At 40.5% G+C, this 23,402-nt stretch overlaps 2 non-coding genes across 2 annotated transcripts; one reads left to right on the top strand and one right to left on the bottom strand.

Moving 5' to 3' along the window:
* Positions 1-1,053: 1,053 nt before the first annotated feature.
* On the top strand, positions 1,054-1,160 carry LOC120267355. The gene has a single exon (XR_005538445.1). It is a non-coding gene; the product is annotated as a small nucleolar RNA R71 (small nucleolar RNA).
* An 8,305-nt stretch (positions 1,161-9,465) lies between these two features.
* Positions 9,466-9,572, bottom strand: LOC120266260. The gene has a single exon (XR_005538106.1). It is a non-coding gene; the product is annotated as a small nucleolar RNA R71 (small nucleolar RNA).
* Between the last annotated feature and the right edge of the window lie 13,830 nt (positions 9,573-23,402).

Genomic DNA, 23,402 nt, shown 5'->3' with positions numbered 1-23,402 from the left:
TTGGCCAAGAGGTCCTTTAAAAACTTTGCATAGCGAGGCATTTGAGACAATGCCTCCACAAATGGGATGTTGATATGCAATTGCTTGAATAGACCTAAGAACTTCTTGTATTGCTCACCATTTTGGTCGTTCTTCAATCTTGAAAAATTAGGGATTCTTGGTTTGTAGGGTGGGGGTGCCGCCCCCTTATCTTTCGCTATTTCCTCAACCTCCATGACCTCGGGTGCTTCAACATTGGTCTTCTCTCTTGGGAGCCTACCCTCAACTTCACGACCACTTCTCAAATTGATCACCTTCACATGTTCTCTTCGGTTGGTTTTGGTGTTACTAGGCAAGCTCCCTTGAGGTATCTCTGATAATGACTTCACAATCTGCCCCACTTGATTCTCTAAATTGTGCAATGACGCGGTGTGGTTGCAAAGTGTAGCTTCGACCGATTGAAACCTTATATCTGATGATTGGATGAACTTGGTCAAAGCTTTCTCTAGATCGGTCATCTAGGTCTCCAAGCCTAAAACTCGATTTTCCATGTTCAGGGCCTGTTGTTGTTGTTGTTGAAAACCCAATGGTGCTATAACCTTTTGTTGCCCGGGGATACTCCATGAAAGATTCGGGTGGCTCCTTCAACCCGGATTTTAGGTATTGCTATATGGATTCCCTTGACCTCTCATTGCTTTCCCTACAAAGTCAACTTGCTCCACGAAGGATATACCACCAATAGCTATCGGGCAATCAGATAGAGCATGTCCTCCTCCACATCCATTACAACTCGTTACAGCCACCAATCTAGGAGAAGTTAGAGTATCTAACTTCTTGCTCAATGACTCCACTTGGGCCACTAACGATGTAACAACATTAATCTCATAGAGGGTGTCCACTTTCTTCTTCTTTCTTGCATTTCATTGGTAGCTATTCAAACCTATTTCTTCAATCAATTACCTGGCTTCTTCGGGGGTCTTGTTTCCCATTGTATCTACCGCGGCGATATCTAGAAGTTGTTTGGTGCTTGAGTTCAACCCATTGTAGAATGTGTGAATAACCATCCATTCGGGGAACCCTTGTTGTGGACATTTCCGCAAGAGGTCCTTGAATCACTCTCAAGTCTCAAACAAGGATTCAAGCTCCATCTGAACAAATGAAGATGTCTCATTATGAAGCTTTGCCGATTTTCCTGGAGGAAAATACCTTGCAAGAAAAGCTCTGACCATTTCATTCCATGTTGTGATGGAAGTTATTTGCAATGAATGAAGCCAGTGCATGGCTCTTCCTTTTAATGAGAATGGGAAAAGCTCTCAAGCGAATTGCATCATCAGAAACCCCATTTATCTTCAACATGTTGCACACTTCAAGGAAGTTCTCAATATGGTTGTTTGGGTCTTTATCGGCTAACCCATTAAATTGTGCAGACTGTTGAACCATTTGAATGAAAGCCATCTTCAACTCAAAATTCTGGGCTGCTACCGGTGGCTTAATAACGCTCGATTGTGTCCCATGCACAGTAGGTCTAAGAAATCTGAAAGTGTTCTTTGTTGCCCTTCTTGTTCGGCCATATTTTTAGATTATTCAACCTCTACTTTAGCTGGATGATTCTGTTCTTGCACAGGTTCTTTACCCCTCCTTCGAAGTGTTTGGTCAAGTTCAGGATCACATTCAACCAATGTAGAAGGGTTCCCTTGGGTCATAACCTGGAGCTACAACCAAGGAAAAAAAAACAAGTTAGAACGATGGAAGAATAAGAGAATGTGAAATAGAACAAATGATGAATAGCTAAATTAGCAAAGTGTAAATTGTTTCTAAAATGCCTATTCCCCAGCAACAGCGCGAAAAACTTGACAACGCCCTTTTGCATGTGAACCGCAAGTGCACTGGTTTGTCAAAGAAATATTACCTTGGTGAGTGGGTAGTTGTATCCATAGGGAATAGTGATCAGAAACACAAAGATTGCTATTTAACTAGAATGAAGATGAATCAATGGTGGTGTGAACAAAATCAATGAAAATAGAAATAAGGAAAGAAGAAGGAGGCACAAATAAAAGATAGGAGAGGCAATCGACAAAAATTGGGGGCACCCGGACATTGCTCACCCTAGGACTATTGTTTCAAGTGCAAGACCAACCATTATGTTTCTCAACTGATGCTTAATGAGTCGTGGAAATCCTAAAACACATGGTCCCAAACCTAAGGTCATCTGTGACTAACCCTACACTATGCCCGATAGAGAAATCGCTCAGTCTCGACGCCTCACATTGTGTAAGGTTGCTTAAAGCTCTAGGAACTCCAAGTGATAAACCTTATTCCCTAATATAGATCTAATCCTTTGGTCCAGGTGAAAGACCCCTAGTCACAATTAAGCCCCAGATACTAAGTATTACTTCAACACTTCACTCTATTGCTTGCGCAACTAAGGCCCAGCGGAGTTCGTCTCTTAGCACTTCACTCTATTATGACTGCAAATAACTCTTGGAATGTGGAGGTAGGATAAATCACACCAGAAGGGGAATGGGATGTTCCGCTACCTCTCGACTCACCCTCTCAACCCTCTTCAATCTAGCATTGTCTAACTCTCATGGTGTTTCACTCATCCACAAAGGTTACACAGATGGATTCTCAACCTTAGTGTCACTCTAAGGGAAAATCAGCTCAACAAGCATTTAAGATTGGAACTCAATTTAAACATCAATTAAGGAAAGCATAGTAAAAGGCCAAAGAAACAATATCATTCTAGGGTTTACAAGTCCAAGTACCTACTAGGAGTTTAGCTCTCCATAGAGCAAAATATAATCAATAATGGAATCGAGAGTAAAGATATACAATCCATGAATAAAACCCCCTTGGTGTCCATATCGATGGTCTTGTGGAGTAGCCGCGTCTTCTCCAAAGGTTCCCTCATCAAGCGTAGGGCAGACCTCACCGAATCAATACCGACGAAAGCTTCCCCAATAACTATCTTCCGAAGGAACGTGATATTGAAGGCTGTTGAACCACTCCAAAAAACCTAGCTAATACCTCTCCAAACCCTAGCCGCGAGTACCTCCAAAGATGGTAAAGAGATGGGCAAAAGATGGGAAAAAGATTTTCAAAACGGGCTAAAGTTGCGACTTAAATTGGCTGGAATCGGGCATCCACACGGGCATGTGGAATTTTGACATGCCCGTGTAAATCTACAGGAATCGATTTTTCAGCGGCATGTCAAATGTAACCGCTATAGTAATTTGCTACAGTAATTTACTAGAGTACCTGCTACAGTACTCCCCAAAAAATACTCCCGAATCCACACTTTCATCGAGGCCACATGAACGGGCACACATCCATACTGTAGATCGTGTTGCATCTTCAATAAAATCACATTTGACGACAATCTTGCTAGCATTGCACAAGTCAGAACACATGAGTGTGATTACCTTTGTGCCCCTCCAATTTGCATGTTCACTCGAGCACAGCGAAGGTTGGCACATATTTATATGTCTTTGAGCATAACTTGTGTCTTCACGTTTGTTCACTCCAAGATTTCATCAACAAAGTGCATTCACAATCTATTATGGCTTCTTTCTTCCATACTTGTCTCCACAACCCTACATGCACAAAAGAACAAGAATAGACATGTATAAGCGATAAAATTTGAGAAAAGTAATGCTCATTATAAGAAAAGAATAGTTCGTATTACTAATACACAAGCATTTATCAATTTTAATTGAGTTTTAATCTTGTTTGATTATTGATGTGTTCTTTGCAAGTGCACGGGTCGCACACAAGTAGTAAAGTAGTACCCCATGAGGGGTTGGGTTATCGAACCACAGTGATTGGACTTAAAGTACTAATTTATCATTTAATGTTCATTTAAACAAAGATTGGAATAAGATTGAATTAAAAACTAACAATGAAGGAGTGATTGATGGTAGTGATCAGGGGATTAGGATTGTGTTTTCAACAACAAAAGAGCAATGCATCGGGATGATTCCTATGAGTTATAGCATGTTGACTTGATTTCAAAGTTTACCAGGTACATTCTATGGTTCAAGCGTGTGCTTAAAAGCAAAGTTGCATCTATGGTTCTCAAATACACTAAATTATGCTAAGATAACTAGATTACCTAAGCAGCTGTGCAATTCAAACCATCAAGTTATGCAAACACAAGATTAAATACAAGAAACCAAAAGAACTCTATAATCATTAAAAATAAAGTAGTCAAAGCATACAAAACAATATAGTTCACATCCAGGGGCACCATGAACTGTTAGCCCCTCATGGATGAGTACAATGAGGAAAACAAAGATGAAGAACTAAAGAAAGAAGACATGACTCCTTTCTCCTCAAGATGATCTTCCTCGCCAAGCTCCGTATGCTTAACCCCACTTCTCTTGTACCTCCAACTCTTCCTTGATCCTCTTAGATGGTGTGGTGAAGCCTGATCTTCGCCCTCTTAGAATCCTGAAATAAAAATGAGGGTAAAACCCTAGAAATTGGAGTTAAAAAGGGCTGTCTTCGAGCTCGACATGGCCTAAGCATGATCGTGCTTGACCCGTGTTTCCATGGAATAATTTTGAGTGAGGCTAAGTATTCAACTCAAATTTCTAGTGGGAGTAAGCGCGGTCGTGCTTAGCATATGAAGCGTTAATTCTTTATGTTGAGCATTACTTTTCTCAGGTTTTTACACTAATATGTGTGTTTTTATATTACTTTCGCGCAGGTAGGGTTGTGAGGCCAAGTATGAAGGAAAGAAGCCAATGTGGATTACAATGTACCGATTTTGGAGGAAATCTTGCTAAGGTTCAAACGCGAAGACATAGGTCGATGTGAGATACTAGAGTGTGTGCCAACCTCCTCGTATTCGAGTTGGCACATCCATTTGGAGGGGCACAAAGGTAGTCACACTCGAGCATTCCGACTTATGCACATAGAACAAAAGCTTCGCCAACGTGCCTATCATTGAAGATGCAATAGAAATGCTATCGAAAGCGAATCTGCTCACGACCGCCGAGAAAAGCAGGGAGTTCGGAGGATCCACACGAGCGTGTGGAAATTATCCACGCCTGGTGGAAATTCCCCACGGGCGCGTGAAGCATCCACGCCCTGTAGTCGCCTCGATTCCAGACTCTATTTAAAAGCCGAATCAACCCCGATTTTTAGTATTCTTTTTCTCTATCTTTTCCCCAACTTGAGAGAGGGCTTCGGCTAGGGTTTCGAGGGGCATTGGCCAAGGTTTTGGAGAGGTTCTATGGCTCTGACATTGTGATTCCTTAGCAAGAAGGTTGGTAAGGGAGCTTCTGTCAAGGCGTATCCTATACTCGGGACGAGGGAATCCTTGGACTGACAGTGAGAGGACTTTCCACAAGACCATCGACACGACTATCGAGGGGGTTTCTTTTATGGATTCATTGCTTTTTACATTCTATTTCTTTGATTGTACTTAGCTCCATGGAGAACTAAACCCCTAGTGGGTACTCGGGTATTGTGAACCCTAGGATGTATTTGTTTCTTTGAACTTCTTTATTATGCTTTCAATAAATTGATGTTTATTGTGAGTTCCAACCTTGAATGCTTGATCGTATGAACATTTCCCCTAGAGTGACACTAGGGTTGAGAGTTCTTGTTGGTAACCTTGTGAGTGAGTGACACACCACGAGCGTTAGACAAAGCTAGGTTGGAGAGGGTTGAGAGGGTGAGTCAAGAGGTACAGGAGCGCCCCCTTTCCCCTCCGGCGTGATAGATTCTAACTCTGTTCCTCAAGTTCTTTGTGGTCATAATAGAGTGAATGGTCTAAGGGATGAACTTCCGCTGGGGCTTAGTTGCGCGTGCAATGCAGTGAAGCGTTGAGGTGATCTTAGTATCTAGGGCTCAATTGTGGTTAGGGACCTTCCACCTGGACCAAAGGGTTAGGTCTATAATAAGGAAGAGATTTATCACTTGGAATCCCTAGAGCTCATTGTAACTCTATGCTAGTGCGAGGTGTTGAGATTGTTCGATTTCTCCTCCGGGACATATATAGAGTTAGGCATAGTTGACCTTAGATTTGGGACTATGTAATTAAGAATTTCCATGACTCACCATTGCATTGATGAGGAAGCATAATAGAGGGTTCTTGCACTTGAAACAATTATCCTAGGCGGAGCATTATCCGGGTACCCCATCTTTATCAATTTCCTTACCCCCTTCTTTACTTTTGCTCTCTTACTTGTTGCTTTTACTGTTGAGAATTGAATCATTGCCACACTCATTATCATTGATATTTCACATAGCTAAGAATCGAATTAAGTATTTTTATGCCCTATTCCCTGTGGATTCGATACCCGCTCACCCGGGATTATTACTTCGACAAACCCGTGCACTTACGGGATATACGCAAGGGGACCTTGTCAGTATGATCGTCCTAGGAGCCTCTGGCTCGTGCTTCCCCTATTGAGTAGAAAACAATTCCAGCTTGAGATTTTCAGGGGGAGAGACACGAATGTGCTTTAACCATGTTCTCCCTGGTGTCACTCCCCTCAAGCTTCCTCACTTGATCTCCACAAGACTAGGAGATTCAGGGGGACAGAGCACGACTATGCTTTACCCATGCTGAGCTTGAATACCTACCATTTCTTCTATCTTCTTTTATTTGGTAACCATATTCATTCCTAATTGATTCGAGCTCCTCAATTCCTTCATCATTAACAAACATACCCTGAATATCACCGAATATATATAAAGATGTGCCAAAAGGCAAGTAAAAGCATGACTTGAGGATATAAAAATATGATACGAATTGCACTCGTCAATTAATGTTTGATTTTCCTTTAGAGTGACACTAGGGTTGAGAATCTATCTAATTATCCTTTTGACGAGTAACCATCACCATTAGGGTTAGATTTAGCAAGGTTGAAGAGGGTTGAGAGGGTGAGTTGAGTGGTAGCAGAACGTTCCCTTTCCCTTCCGACGTGATTTCTCCTACCTCCACATTCCAAGAGTTCTTTGCAATCACAATATAGTGAAGTGTTGAGAGATCCTCTCCGCTGGGGCTTAATTGTGATTAGAGATACTTTACCTAGACCAAAGGGTTTGATCTAGATTTGGGAATAGGATTTTTCACCTGGAGCCCCTAGAACCCCAAGCAGTCCACCGGAGCATACATAGAGAGTCACGATTGACCTTTGATAAGTGTTTGTGTACTAAGAATACGAAATATTTTTTTCTCACGATGAGCATTACTTTTATCAGATTTTATTACTAATGCATGTGTTTTTGTATTCTTTTGCGCATATAGGATTGTGGAGCCAAATAGAGAAGAAAGAAGCCAAAGTAGATTGCAAATGTATTATGTTTATGGAATCTTAAAGGGAATACACGAGAAGACACAAGTTGTGCTCGAAGACATATGAGTGTGTGCCAACCTCCATTATGATTAATGGATTATGTAAATTGGAGGGGCACAAAGGCAGTCACACTCATGTGTTCTGACTTGGGCAAAGTTAGCAAGATTCCTGTTAAATATGCTTTTACTTAAAGAAGTGACGCGATCTACGGCATAGATGTGTGGCCATTTGTGTTGCCTCGATGAAAAGTGTGAATTTGAGAGTGTTTTTTTGGTGAAGTACTGTAGCAAGTCATTGTAGTAATTTACTATAGTAGTTATAATTCACAGACTACCAAAATTCAGATTCCTGCATATTCACACGGGCGTGTGGAATTGTGGATTCCTGATTCCAACCCTATATAAAGCAACGATTCAACACGATTTTAGAATCCTTCTTTCCATCTTTTCTCCATGTTTTGAGAGGCTTGCGGCTAGGGTTTAGAAGGGCTTTGGCAAGGCTTTTGGAGTGGTTCTACGGCTTTGACACTGTGCTTCTCTTGGAAGATAGTTATTGGGGAAGCATTCGTTGGCACCGATCCAGCGAGGTATGTCCTAGGCTTGACAAGGGGACCTTTGGAGAGGACGAGCCTACTCCATAAGATCATTGACATGAACAACGAGGGGGTTTTCTCATGGATTACATGTTTTTTACTTTCGATTTAATTATTGATTGTATCTTGCTCCATGGAGAGCTAAACCCCCTAGTGGGTAATTGGAGTTGTAAACCCTAGGATGTTATTGTTTCGTTGATCTTTTAATATGTTTCCCTTAATTGATGTCTTTAATTGAGTTCCAATCTTGAATGCTTGTTGAATGATTTCTCTCTTAGAATGATACTAAGGTTGAGAATCCATCTTACTAGCCTTTGTGGATGAGTGACACACCATGAGGGTTAAACAATGCTAGATTGGAGAGGGTTGAGAAGGTAAGTAGAGAGGTAGCGGAGCGTCCCCTTTCTCTTTCGGTGTGATTTATCCTATCTCCATATTCCAAGAGTTCTTTGCGGTCACATTAGAGTGAAAGGCTAAAGGATGAAATCCGCTGGGCTTAGTTGCGCGAGCAATAGAGTGAAGTGTTGAAGTGACTTTAGCACCTGGGACTTAATTGTGACTAGGGGTCTTTCGCCTGGACCAAAGGGTTAGATATATACATAGGAATAAGATTTATCACTTGGAATCCCTAGAGCTTCTTGCAACTATACACAGTGTGAGGTGTTGAGATTGAGCGATTTCTCTGCCGGGGCATAGTGTAGAGTTAGTTACGGTTGACCTTAGGTTTGGGACCATGTATTTTAGGATTTCCATAACTCATTAAGTATCATTTAGGAGACATGATAGTTGGTCTTGCACTTGAAGCAATAAGTCTAGGGAAGCAATGTCCGAGTACCCCACTTTTTATCGATTGCCTTTCCTCTCATTTTTTCATTCCACTCTTTCTTATTTTTTTTAGTTGTTATTATATAAATTTTATTCACACTATCATTGACTCATCTTCATCATAGTTAAATAGAAATCTTGGTGTTTCTAATCACTATTCATCATTTATTGTATTTCACACTTTCTTACTTTATCATCGTTCTGATTTGTTTTTCTTTCTTTGGTTACATCCTGAGGTTATGACCCGAGGGAACCCTTCGACATTGGTTAAAGGAGATCCTGAACTTGAACGAACACCCAAAAAAAGCTGTAAAGAACCTGTATAAGAACCGTTAAATCCAGCTAAAGTAGAAGGTGAAGGGTCAGATAACATGGCAAAACAGAATGAGTAGAGGACAGTCTCCGATTATGCCAGACCCTCAGTTTTGGGCACATAATCTAGTATTGTTCGGCTACAGATTATGGCTCAAAATTTTGAGCGAAAGCCGGCATTCATCCACATAATACGACAGTCTTCACAGTTTAATGGTTTGGCCAATGAGGATCCAAATAGTCACATTGAGATTTCGTGGAAGTGTGCGACATGCTCAAGATCAATGATGTTATGGATAATGCCATCAAGTTGAGAGCCTTCCCATATTCCTTGAAGGGGAGAGAGTGAAGCAATGGCCACATTCATTACCTAGAGCATCGATTACTACATTGGAGGATATGGTAGAAGCTTTTCTTGCCCAATATTTCCCTCCCGGAAAATCTGTAAATCTTAGGAATGAAATATCCTCCTTCATGCAAACGGAATTAGAGTCTCTATTTAATACATGGGAGAGGTTCAAGGAGCTCCTGTGGAAATGTCCTCAACATAGGTTTTCCAAGTGGATGATTATTCAAACCTTTTACAACTGGTTGAACCCTAGCACAAGGCAGTTACTTGATGCAGTAGCAGAAGGTACCTTAGATAGCAAGACCCCAGGAGAAGCATGATAATTGATTGAAAAAATGGGTTTAAATAGCTACCATTGGAAATGTCCATGAGATTGATGTGGTTACATTGTTAGCGGCCCAAGTGGAGTCGTTGAGCAAGAAGTTAGACACTCTAACTTCTCCTAGATTGGCGGCCATGACGAATTGTAACGGATCTGGAGGAGGCCATGCTCCATCCGATTGCCCTATTTCTATTGGTGGTACATCCTTGGTAGAACAAGTCGATTTTGTAGGTAATGCGATGAGGGGCCAAGGAAATCCATATAGCAATACCTACAATCCAGGTTGGAGGAGCCATCCGAACTTTTCTTGGAATAATCAAGGGCAACAAAAGGCCATGGCACCACTGGGTTTCCAACAACAACAACAAGCCCGAACATGGATTACAGAGTTTCAGGCTTGGAGACCCGAATGACTGACTTAGAGAAAGCTTTGATACGATTTGTCCAATCATCAGATACTAGATTCCAGTCAGTCGAAGCTACACTTCGCAACCACACCGTGTCATTGTACAATCTAGAAAATCAAGTGGGCCAAATTGCGAAGTCATTTTCGGAGAGGCCACAAGGAAGCTTGCCTAGTAATACTGAAACCAATCCGAGAGAATATGTGAAGGCAATCACATTGAGAAGTGGTCATGAGGTTGAAGATAGGCTTCCAAGTGAGAAAACCAATGTAAAAGCACCTGAGGTCAAGGAGGTTGAGGAAAGAGCAAACAAGGAGAAGGAGGTGGCACCCCCACCTTACAGGTGAAGAATCCCTTATCCTTCAAGATTAAAGAACGACCAAAATGATGAGCAATACAAGATATTCTTGGGTCTATTCAAGCAATTGGACATCAACATTCCTTTTGTGGATGTATTATCCCAAAATGCCTCGGTATGCGAAGTTCTTGAAGGATCTTTTGACCAACAAGAGGAAGTTAAAGGAGAGTGCATCGGTGATCTTAGATGCCTCTTGTTCTACGGTGTCACAAAAGAATATGCCGAACAAGAAGAAAGACCCCGGAAGCTTTGTTATTTCGTACAACATTGGTAATATGGGTGAAGAGATGGCATTGGCGGATTCGGGGGCTAGTATCAATGTTATGCCATACTCTTTCTTTCAGAAGCTAGGCTTGGGAGAGCATAGGCCCACTCGGATGACATTACAATTAGGAGAGAAGTCTTAATGCTTGCTCTAGAAGAGAAGGTACAACCTACCCCGGGGATCATAAAGTAGATGCTCTAGAAGATGAAGCACGCAAGGAAACGTTACAAGAAATGCCCCAAGGCTAATGGGGATGAGCAAGAATGGAGTAAGGGTGACGAACCTTTGTGTGGTAACAAATCAGATAACTCCCCCTCTACCTTCAAAAGACTATGTTCATCATGCTTTCAGGTCATGGGTAAGAGGAAAATCTTCAACTATGAGCCCCTATGAGGTAAGGTAAGGTACATCAAGTTCAGTGACGTTAAACAAACGCTTCTTGGGAGGTAACCCAAGTCTTAAGTGTTGGTGTCTTGATCTTTTACATGCTATTGTTGTGATTTTCTCTTAGATCTTTGGTGTTCTCATGTGCTTAAATGTGTTTTAGTGAAGTTTCTTGGTTGTTTGAGTGTGTTTTTCATGTTTCTCTGGTTACTTTTGTATAATATAGACATGCTTTGTGTACTTGTAAATGTTTATAAATTTTCTGCTAAGTCTGTGACTTTTCTAAGTAATCCAGAGAAAACACACGGCCGTGTGGAAATTACACACGGGAGTGTGTTTGCGTTCAGAGCTCATCCCAAGAGGACATAGGGGCATGCGTTTGCCCTTATGAATGACCTTGTGATGGTCACACGCCCGTGTGGAATTTCTACATGGGCGTGTGTTTCTCTGTAGAGGTTTAGAGAGCTATCCTGAGAAGTCACAGGAGCGTGTGTCTACCCTTGTGTTTGACCCTATGAACTACACACGGGCGTGGGTAATTGCCACACGCCCATGTGAATTCATGTAGAGAGTTCTCCTCCATCCCGAGAAAACACAGGGGCGTGTGAATGCCCCTATTAGTACCCCTGTGAAGATCCACACATCCGTGTGGAATTTTCATAGGGGCGTGTGGAACACTTAGAATTTTTCTCGGTTGGATAGAGAAGCCATTGGGGCGTGTGGGTACCCCTGTGGGTCGGGCACATGGGCGTGGAGAATTTCCACACGCTCATGTGGATGCATTCAGAGATGTAGTGTGCTATCCCGAGAGTACACAGGGGCATGTGTTTGCCCCTGTGAAGCTCTCCTATGAAGTCACACGGGCGTGGGTAATTTCCACATGCCTGTGTCGTTGTACTAACACCAAGAGGCGCGGGTTTTCTTTAAAATATCTTCGCGTTTCTTTATCTTCACACTCCAAATCACTCAGAGAACACACTCACTCATTCTCCCGATTGTGCATCATTGATTTAGAGAAGTTTACTCGAGTTTTCAGGCCAATTTTCAAGGTTTCATCTTCATCTCGTCAGTAAACATTCTTTCTCTCTTTTCTTCACCATTACTTGATTTTATTTGATTTAAATGGTGAATGCTGTTTTGTTTCTATTATTAGATGGTCTATGCACATTTAGAAAGAGTTTAGAAACAATTTTAAGGTGTACTTTAGGATTTTAATCATGAGGCCGTGCGGTTTTCACGCCCCATGGATCCACACGGGCATGTGGAATTTCCACATGACCGTGTGGATTTCTGCATTTTATTCCTGTGAGCTAATTTGATCGATTTCTTTTTAATTCTTGCAGATATGGTACCTAGGACAAAGATTGCGGCTGGAAAACATCCTAGAGAGAACTCCCCAGAGACAGAACACATGGAGTTCGCTATTCCTGAGCACTAGGTTCGGTTTGAGCGATTGTCGAAGCTCAAGTTCGGTCAGATGTGATTCCTAGACGTGGGCTCCCTTAGGGAGATTCAGTTAGCAGGGGACATGGCGGATGAGATCGAAGAGTTGTTGTCTGTGGGTAGCTGTAAGGGCTTATTGTTGATTAGAGCCATGCTATTTGCATGTTGACGCTCGAGGTGTTAGCATCATTCGAGTTCGACTGCTCGTATTCTAGTTTTGATAGCATAGACAATATACAGTTTAGAGCTCTCAGACAGTATCACAGCATGATCGTGACTCAGTTTTCGATCAGATTGGGGCTTTATGATGAGGCATTCACAGACACAGAGGATTATAAGCAGTTGTTTACGGATTACCCCGACACTTTGACGCTACAGCGCGCATAAAGAGCGCTGTGTGGACTAGGGCAGTATAAGCCTATGGTATCCAAGGCCACATGTCTCTCCCAGTTGAGTTGCAGATACCTTCACACCGTTCTGATCAGGTCAGTTAATGGTCATGGCAACAGCACCAGTGTGCTTAGTCGACAAGAGCTGTTATATCTATACTCTATGGTACAAAGCACACCGATACACTTGGGACACATCCTGGCAGAGTAACTATGACATTAGGGATAGTATGCCAGGATTGGCATCCTCTTCTATGATTCCTACATCACGAGGTTTGTCGTGGGTATGGGTCTACTTGATGCGATCCAAGGGCTGAGAAGGTGAGTATACCTTCTCCCCTGGGCATAGAGGCGATGAGGTTGATGGGGATGGTTTGTAGGTGTCAGCCATAGTGTATATGTTGATTACGCCTACCCGAGAGATAGCCGAGGGCAGAGGTGATGCAGCAGAGGGGTCTCAGCCTGCTCCTGTGTCACAGTAAGAGTTGATGGAGTGACACATGAGCTACCATCAGTGCACATGTTCTCCCCATCTCGAGCTTACGATCGCTTTGAGAGGTTTGAGTGACACAAGCTGCACAGCATGCCGAGGTGATGGCACATCTCGACATCCTACAACAACTATTAGAGTGAGACGCTGCTTCACCATTCATCATGCGACCGAGGACCCCTCAGGTATCTCCAACACCACCATCACTCGATCCAACACCAGTTGATCCACTTATTGCAGCATCGGCACCACAAGTAGTAGCAAAGCTGACCGCTGCAGACACCCACACTTGATGCGTCATTTTCTTAGTTTCTTTATGATTTCGTATTTTATTTTCTGTATTTTAGTTTGGACATTGTACACTCAGAAAGGATCTTCCTTCTGAGTTTATCTTTTATTTTTATCTTGAGTTGTATTTCATTGCTTTACTTTTATATACTCGAGTTTTATTTTGTTTTTATTGAGCTTTACTGAACCCCTTTGTGTATGCGTGTAGATGGTCTTGTGAGTCTGAAAATTGAGGATTAGTCATAGACACGGTCAATGTGTTTTGCACTTGGCCGTGTGTGCTACACAACCCGTTGGAATTCAACTTCTAAGGATTTTGCTCCATCAAACGCACCACTAGGAGTTTAGGGGAGTATTGTTTCAATGGCCCACTCCCACATGTAGTGTTAATTGTTATACTTTTTATTGTGGTTGAATACATATATTGAGGATAATGTACATCTTAAGTGTGGGGGGAGGGGGAGTTAACATCACACATGTTTTTACTTATGCTTTGATTGTGCATGCTCATGTAGCAAATGGCGGTTCACCTTAGTTACAATGATTGTATTCTTGAGTTTAGGAGAATTTCTAACATTGAATGTTCTCAAGGAGTTCACATCACACATTTTTTTACTTATGCTTTGATTGTGCATGCTCATGTAGACAATGGCGGTTCACCTTAGTTGCAATGATTGTATTCTTGAGTTTAGGAGAATTTCTAACATTGAATGTTCTCATGCTCTAGTGTTTACTTGAATTTCTAGGAATTTTTGCCCGATTGACACTTGTTGCACTACTTGCTCATTAAACCCTTTTGGAAACTCAAGTTTGATGTTTAAGGGACTAGTTAGTGTTGTTTTCTTGTGTTAATTTTGCTGAAAAAAATTACTTGTTTTAGTTGTTCATTTGGGATGGAAAGAGCTACCACCTATGAAGTATGAAGCTACTCTCATAAGTCAGATACTAGTTATGCCCTAATGAGAGAAAGAGCTATCTCATGGGATGAGTGAAAGCTACTACCCTGTTAGAAAGAGTTACCACCTCGAAAGTGTGAAAGTCACCTTAGTGGCCGCTTCGGAAAGGGCTACCTTGGAGGATGTGTGAAGCTACAACCATCTCTTTATTTTGTGTTATTTTGTAGATAAATAAGTCCCTTATACCTAGAACTTTGAGGAGTATACGTTGGGTTGAATTGAGTGAGTTCACGAACTTACATGATTTCGGGTTTGTTGTCCTTTTTTATTCTAGTTTTTAGCTAGAGCAATGATTTTTTGTATTTAGTGTTGAAATTTTTCTTACTTGTAGAATGCTGCCCTTGCATGCTTTAGTGAACCTAAGGCCAAAAACTTTCAATATTTCCTTCTTCTATGCTTCAATGTTTTATTTTTGCCTGAGGACCGCCAAATTTTTTGTCTAAGGCAAGTAATGTAGCAATATACTGTAGTAGTTACTATTTACAGACAGCCAAAATTCAGATTCCTGCAGATTCACACGAGCGTGTGGAATTTCAACATGCCCGTGTGGATTCCTGATTCCAGCCCTATATAAAGCCGTGATTCAGGCCGATTTCAGAATCCTTCTTTCCATCTTTTCTCCATGTTTTGAGAGGCTTGCGGCTAGGGTTTAGAGGGGCTTTAGCAAGGTTTTTGGAGTGGTTCTACAGCTTTGACACTGTGTTTCTCTTGGAAGATAGTTATTGAGGGAGCTTTCGTCAGCACCGATCTGGTGAGATGTGTCCTACGCTTGACAAGGGGACCTTTGGAGAGGACGAGCCTACTCCACAAGATCATCGACACGAATACTGATGGGGTTTTCTCATGGATTACATGTTTTTTTTTTATTTTCGATTTAATTATTGATTGTATCTTGCTCCATGGAGAGCTAAACCCCCTAGTGGGTAATTGGAGTTGTAAACCCTAGGATATTATTGTTTCGTTGATCTTTTAATATGTTTCCCTTAATTGATGTCTTTAATTGAGTTCCAATCTTGAATGCTTGTTGAATGATTTCTCTCTTAGAATGATACTAAGGTTGAGAATCCATCTTGCTAGCCTTTGTGGATGAGTGACACACCATGAGGGTTAAACAATGCTAGATTGGAGAGGGTTGAGAAGGTAAGTAGAGAGGTAGCGGAGCGTCCCCTTTCTCTTTCGGTGTGATTTATCCTGCCTTCATGTTCCAAGAGTTCTTTGCGGTCACATTAGAGTGAAGGGCTAAAGGATGAACTCCGCTGGGGCTTAGTTGCGCGAGCAATAGAGTGAAGCATTGAAATGACTTTAGCACCTGGGACTTAATTGTGACTAGGGGTCTTTCGCTTAGACCAAAGGGTTAGATCTATACATAGGAATAGGATTTATCACTTGGAATCCCTAGAGCTTCTTGCAACTATATACAGGGTGAGGTGTTGAGATTGAGCGATTTCTCCACTGGGGCATAGTGTAGAGATAGTCACGGTTGACCTTAGGTTTGGGACCATGTATTTTAGGATTTCCATGACTCATTAAGTATCATTTAGGAGACATAATAGTTAGTCTTGCACTTGAAGCAATAAGTCTAGGGCGAGTAATGTCCGAGTACCCTACTTTCTGTTTATTGCCTTAACTCTCATGTTATCATGCCTCTCTTTCTTGTTTCTTTTAGTTCTTTTTACATAAATTTTATTCACACTATCATTGACTCATCTTCATCATAGTTAAATAGCAATCTTGGTGTTTCTAATCACTATTCCCTGTGGATACGATATCCCACTCACCTGAGAATTTATTACTTCAACAAACCCGTGCACTTGCGGGTCACACGCAAGGGGTATTGTCAACCTTAGATTTGGGACTGTGTGCTTTTGGATTTCCATGACTCTTTAAATCTCAATTAGGGAAGCATAGTGTTAGTCTTGCACTTGAAATAATAGTCCTAGGGGAGCATTGTCCTAGTACGCCGCTTAATCATTGATTGCCTTTTCCTTTTACCCTTTGCTTATTTTTTGTGTTGTTTTATTTCATTAACATCTTGACCACAATCACCAATTGATTATCACTTTAGCTAATTAGCAATACTTCTTTTTTCTAGAGTATATTTCTTGTGGATTCGACTACCCACCCTTTGGGTATTTTATTACTTAGACACCTGTGCACTTGCAGTACACACACGCAGGGGTGTGTCAGTTCTCAACCTCCATTCACCAAACTTGTTAAGGTAGAGCTTCCGTTGTTCCCCAACTAGCCAAGATCAAAACTTATTGCCTTAATTACCAATATGCTTTGTGCTCGAGTTATATTGGTAAATTTCAAGATTTACCATAGACCAAGTTATAAGATGTAGTTTCTATGGGAGTTTTATATGTTGTTCGGTGTGCCCAAGGTATGTCATCCAAATGCTCTGACCAATCCCTCTATCCTTGCTCTACTGATTTTGTAAAAAATTCTCTTTAGCTCCTTATTAGTAACTTCTACTAGGCCACTTGTTTAAGGGTGGTATGGAGTATAGAGGTGATGGTGCATTCCATAATGTTTCAACACTTTTTCAATCTGAGTGTTATAGAAATGGGTCCCTCTATCACTGATGACAATTCGAGGAGTCCCAAATCGGGTGAAAAGTCTCTTTAGGAACTTGACCATAGTTTTAGCATCATTAATAGGAAAGGCTTGGGCTTCCACACACTTAGACACGTAATCCACAGTGACTAGAATGTACTTATTACCACTATAGCTTGGGAATAACCCCCATGAAATCAATTCCCCAAACATCAAATATGTTGCAGAATGGTATTTGGTTTTGAATCATTTCATTACGCTAAGACAAATTTCTCAGTCTTTGACAATTATCACAACAGAGAACAAACTGATGTACATCCTAAAATAATGTTGGCCAATAAAACCCAGCAGCCAATACCTTTTCAACAGTTCGACTTGAAGTATTATGACCCCAATAGGTCCTGAATGGGAATGTGAAGGATATTTCATCATTCTTCTCGTGAAACATATCTCTGGCCCACATGATCTGCATAGGTTCAGATAAGAAAAGAGTCCTCCCAAAAATAATTATTTAGATTACTGAAGAAACAATTTCCTGACAGATAATTTGCAAAATTCGCGAAGCATGGGGTTTCAACTGATGTCACATCCTGGATCTTATACAAATATTCTTTGGGGAAAGTGTCATTAATTTCATGATTCGATGACTCATGCCCTTCAACACCCTTCAATGGAGATAAATGATTTACAGCTACATTTTTAACCCCTCTCTTGTATTTAATTTCCAAATCAAATTCTTGTAGAAGCAAAACCCATCGGATTAACCTTGGTTTAGCATTGGCCTTATTCATGAGATAACGAATTGTTGAATGATCTATAAATATAGTGACTCTGGAAAAGATAAGATATGGCCTAAATTTGTCAAAAGAAAATACGACTGCTAATAACTCTTTCTCTGTTGTAGTGTAATTCTCTTAAGCACTTGTGAGAGTTTTGCTAGCATAATATATTGGTTGAAAATGCCTATCTTTCCTCTATCCTAGGATTGCCCCTATTGCATTGTAATTAGCATCACACATGAGCTTGAATGGTGCATTCCAATCTTGTGTGATCAGAATTGGTACATGTATCAATTTCTCCTTCAGTAGATTAAAAGCAACCAAGCAATCTTTTTTGAAATTGAAGGAGCATCTTTTTTGAGAAGCCTTATCAATGGTTGATTGATCTTGGAGAAATCTTTAATAAAATGCCGGTAAAACCCAACATATCTAAAAAAACTACAAATTTCCTTCACATTGGTTGGAGGAGGAAGCTTCTCTATGACTCCAATTTTTGCCATATCCAGTTTCATTCCTTCTTGGGAAATCTTATGCCTAAGAACTATGCCTTCTTAGACCATGAAGTGGCATTTCTCCCAATTTAATACAAGATTTATCTCTTCACATCTCACAAGAACTCTCTCCAAGTTTTTCAAACAAATGTCAAAATAGTCACCAAAAACTGAGAAATCATCCATGAACATTTACATGATATCCTCTAAAAGGTCACTAAAAATAGCGGCCATGCATCGCTGAAATTTCACCAGTGCATTGTACAATCCAAAAGGCACTCTCCGATAGGCAAAGGTCCCGTAGGGACAAATAAATGTTGTCTTTCCTTGGACTTCGGGAGTGATAAGAATTTGAAAATAGCTTAACATATCATCAAGAAAGTAATAGAAGTTATGCCTGGCTAATCGGTCCAACATTTGATCAATAAACGGCAATGGAAATGATCCTTTCCATTTGCATCATATAATCTCCTATAATCAATGTACACACACCACTCGATAAAAGTTCTAGCTGGGATTAGTTCATTCCGCTCATTTCTTACCACAGTCATGCTCCCTTCTTAGGAGCTACTTGAGTGGTTCTCACCCAAGCACTATCCGAGATCAAGTAAATGATTTTTGCATCCAATTGATTCACAACTTCCACCTTTACAACCTCCTTCATGTTTGGATTCAGTCAACATTGAGGTTGAATCATAGATTTGTAATTATCCTACATTAAGATTTTATGAGTGCATAATGATGCATTTATACCTTTTATATCAGAGAATTTCCAAGCAATGGCATTTTTGTACTTCTTCAACACGATCACTATCTTATTGATAAGTGCTTGTGTGTTAAGAATGCAAAGTGTTCTTTCCTTACAATAAGCATTACTTTTATCAGATTTAAGCGCTAATATATGTGTATTTGTATTCTTTTACGCATGTAGGGTTATGAACCTATGTTTTGAGAAAAGAAGCCAAAAGTAGATCGTGAGCTTTCGTCCGCACTGATCTGGCTAGGTGTGCCCTAGGCCTGACAAGGGGACCTTTGGAGAAGACGAGGCCACTCCACAAGACCATCGACATGAATACCGAGGGGGTTTTCCTATAGATTGCTTATCTTTATTTTCGATTTCGTTGTTGATTGTATTGTGCTCCATGGAGAGCTAACCCCCCTAGTGGGTACTTGGATTTTGTAAACCCTTGGATGTTATTATTTCATTGACCTTTCATTATGTTTTCCTTAATTGATGCTTTTAATTGAGTTCCAATCTTGAATGATTATTGAATGATTTCTCCCTTAGAGTGACACTAGGGTTGAGAGTCAATATTGGTAATCTTTGTGGATGGGTGACATGCCATGAGGGTTAGACAAAGCTAGATTTGAGAGGGTTGAGAGGGTGAGTCGAGAGGTAGCGGAGTGTCCCCTTTCCCCTCCAGTGTGATTTATCCTACCTCCATTCCCTAGAGTTCTTTGCGGTTATAATAGAGTGAAGTGCTAAGGGATGAACTCCGCTGGGGCTTAGTTACACGAGCAACAGAGTGAAGCATTGAAGTGACTTTAGTATCTGGGGCTTAATTATAATTAAGGGTTTTTTGCCTGGACCAAAGGGTTAGATCTACACATAGGAATAGGGTTTATCACTTGGAATCCCTAGAACTCCATGCAACTTTGTGCAGTGTGAGGTGTTGAGACTGAGCGATTTCTCCACCAGGATATAGTGTAGGGTTAGTTACGGTTGACCTTAGTTGAGCATTAATTAGGAAGTATAATGGTAGGTCTTGCACTTGAAGCAAAAGTCCTAGGGGAGCATTGTTCGAGTACCCCACTTCTATCGATTGCCTTACCTCTCACTTACTTGTGCTTCTCATTCTTGTTCCTTTTATTTCTGTTTACATCACATCTTATCAACACAATCATTATTCATCTTCGCTTGGTTAAGTAGCAATTTTAGTATTTTTATTCCCTACTCCATGTGGATACGATACCCCATTCACTTGGGATTTATTACTTCGACAAACCCGTGCACTTGCTGGTTACACGCAAGGGGCGTTGTCACTTATCCTTCTGTGATGTAGAGAGATTTGATGCTACAATCATCATAAGCTTTTAACCCTCAGGTAGGAAGGCGCACTCCAAATGTTCGTGTAAAGTTTTCAACTCTAAATCAGGTGGTTCTTCAATGGAGGGTCGTAACCTACTCTCCTTATGTTGGTCAATCTCCTTAAACTATTCCAAATCTTGTTCGGGGAATTCTTTGGAGCTTTTTCCTTCTTCTTGTGAGACTAATTGATTTTAACACTTTCTGAATTTTCTATTTCAAAAGTTTCATAAGCTCACTTGAAACCCCTAAAGACAGAATTTAATGCTTCTGTCCTTTACAAAATGAACCAGATTGAGCAAGGACATTTTTTAAATTTTCTTCTAACTGATGGCATGTGGATGCCAATGCTGATTTTTCAAACTGATTTGACACACTAAACAATCCACAACACTGAATCTGAACATCTTCAATGTTACCAATGGATGATTCTTCAGTGAAATAGTTCATCAAAACTTGATCTTTATTTTGCTCTGGTAGAAAACAACATGAGGTCAATTATGCAGCAAACAAATTCATCTTTAGTTCTATGTCCCTCGCCATTCTAGTTATTGTATCAAATAACTCCACTTTGTTGATCATTTTATCTGTAAAGAATAGCAACAAATAAGCAATTTAGAATGATGAGAGAAGAGGGAAAATGTGGAATAGAATAGATGGTGAATAACTAAAATAGCAAAGTATAAATGTTTCTAAAATGCCTATTCCCCTGCAACGGGTGTCGAAGTAATAAAGTACCCTAAGGTCTGGTAGTCGAATACTCAGGGATTAGGACTCTAGTAACAAATAAGCCTTGCTAAATAGCCAAATTAGAAACTAATTGGTGAATATGATCAAGATGCTATCAAAATATGGAGAAAAAGAGAATAAGCAAATAGGTCAAGAAGGGAAAATGATCAATGAGAAATTGGGGTTCCTAGACAATGCTCCCCCTTGGATTCTAATTTTGAGTGCATGACTAGGATTGTGCTTCCCTAATTGAGATTCAATGAGTCATGGAAATCCAAAAGCACACGATCAAAACTTATGGTCAACCATTGACTAGTCCCCTAAGAGGTCCCAGTGGAGAGAAGACTCTCGACGCCTCACAACACATATGATTACTTAGAGTTCTAGGGATTCCAAGTGATAAACCCTATTCTTGAAACTAGATCATACCTTTTAGTCTAGGTGAAAGATCTCTAATCCCATGCAAGGTCCCGGTGGAGAGAAAACTCTTAACGCCTCACACCTCACATGATTGCTAAGAACTCTTGGAATATAGAGGTAGGAAAAATTACATCGAAAGGGAAGGGTATGTTTCGATACCTCTTGACTAACACTCTTAACCCTCTTCAATCTTGGTAAATCTAATCCTAATGGCGATTGTTATTTGTCAAAAGGGTGATTACATAAAATTCTCAACCTCAGTGTCACTCTAGGGAAAAACCAAACGATAAGCACACATGATTAAAACTCAAATAAATTCTAAATTAAAAGAAATGCAATAAAAGTCAATGAAACAATAAATCCTAGGGATTACATATCCAAGTACCCACTAAGGGGTTTAGCTCTCCATGGAGTAATACAATGTCAATAATGAATGCAAATGAAAGTGCAAGCAATCCATAAAGATAACCTCTTTTAGTTTAGTGATGATGATTTCCAAGAGTCGCTCCTCCTTCTTCGACGACTCCTCCTTCAAGCCTAGTGCACACCTCAATGAATCAACTTCATTGGCAGCTCCCCAAATAACTCTCCATCGGAGAAAATTGATATAGAACAACGTAGAATGACTTCTTTAATCAGCAAAAAAAACCTCCTCCAAACCCTTGCTGACCTCTTTCCAAAAGATAGCCAAAAAGATATAACAAAACTCTTCAAATCAACATTTAAAACTTTGAAATCGAGCATCCACACGAGTGCCACATAACTACCTGCCCATGTGGAATTTCAACACGGGCAGGCACATGGCCATGTGGAAATACCACATGGCCTTATGGATTTACTATAGCACACAAACAGTGAACAAAAATTCCAAGCTTCACTTCTTTTCTTCTTATGAGACCACACTATGGACACACGCCCGTGTGGTACGTTATGAGGCATTTCTGACTTAAAAACTCACTGAAAGAGCTCTTGAAGTCTTGTACAAGCTAGAACATGAGCGTGTGACTGCCTTTGTGCCTTTCTAACTACTGAATTGACTTGAAACTCTTTAGAAGTTGGCACACACTCCCATGTTTACAAGCACAGATTATGTCTTGCTCGTTATGTTGCACAAGAGAACTCCAGAAAGAATATCCATGACTTATTTTTGCTTCCTTTCGCCTCAACATTTCTTCATAACCCTAATTGCACAAAAGAACACAAAAACACAAGAATGAGCCAAAAAGCTGATGAAAGCAATGCTCAACATAAGTAAAACATACTAAATAATATACATAAACAATCACTCATCATAGGCACAGGAAATCATCCTACTGATCTCTAGCAGAACAGGATCAATAGCAAGGAGAGTTAAGGAAGGTGTAAATTAGGTTATTAATGGAGCCCGTCAAGGATTAGGTGTTACTAAAAGCCTCTGGCTAGATGTACATTGGTGCATAATTATTAACGTAGCGATTTGGTGCAGAATATGAAATGAAGAAATCTATCCATGAGATTTCTCTAAGTAGATGCAGAAGTTTGTTTCTTACTTTCAGCTGCCCAAAAACATATTGATGCTAACTACTAAAAGGAAAAGAAGACCATCTGCAACCCTAGGCAATAAAAAGATAAAAAAAAATACCCCAAACAAGGGTTTAATTAAATTAAATCTAAGAGAAAATAAGGTAGCTTGATT

This window comes from Dioscorea cayenensis, chromosome 1 (genome assembly GCF_009730915.1).
Source record: "Dioscorea cayenensis subsp. rotundata cultivar TDr96_F1 chromosome 1, TDr96_F1_v2_PseudoChromosome.rev07_lg8_w22 25.fasta, whole genome shotgun sequence".
In the NCBI taxonomy this organism is placed as follows: domain Eukaryota; kingdom Viridiplantae; phylum Streptophyta; class Magnoliopsida; order Dioscoreales; family Dioscoreaceae; genus Dioscorea; species Dioscorea cayenensis.
This window is presented reverse-complemented; position numbering and strand designations above follow the sequence as displayed.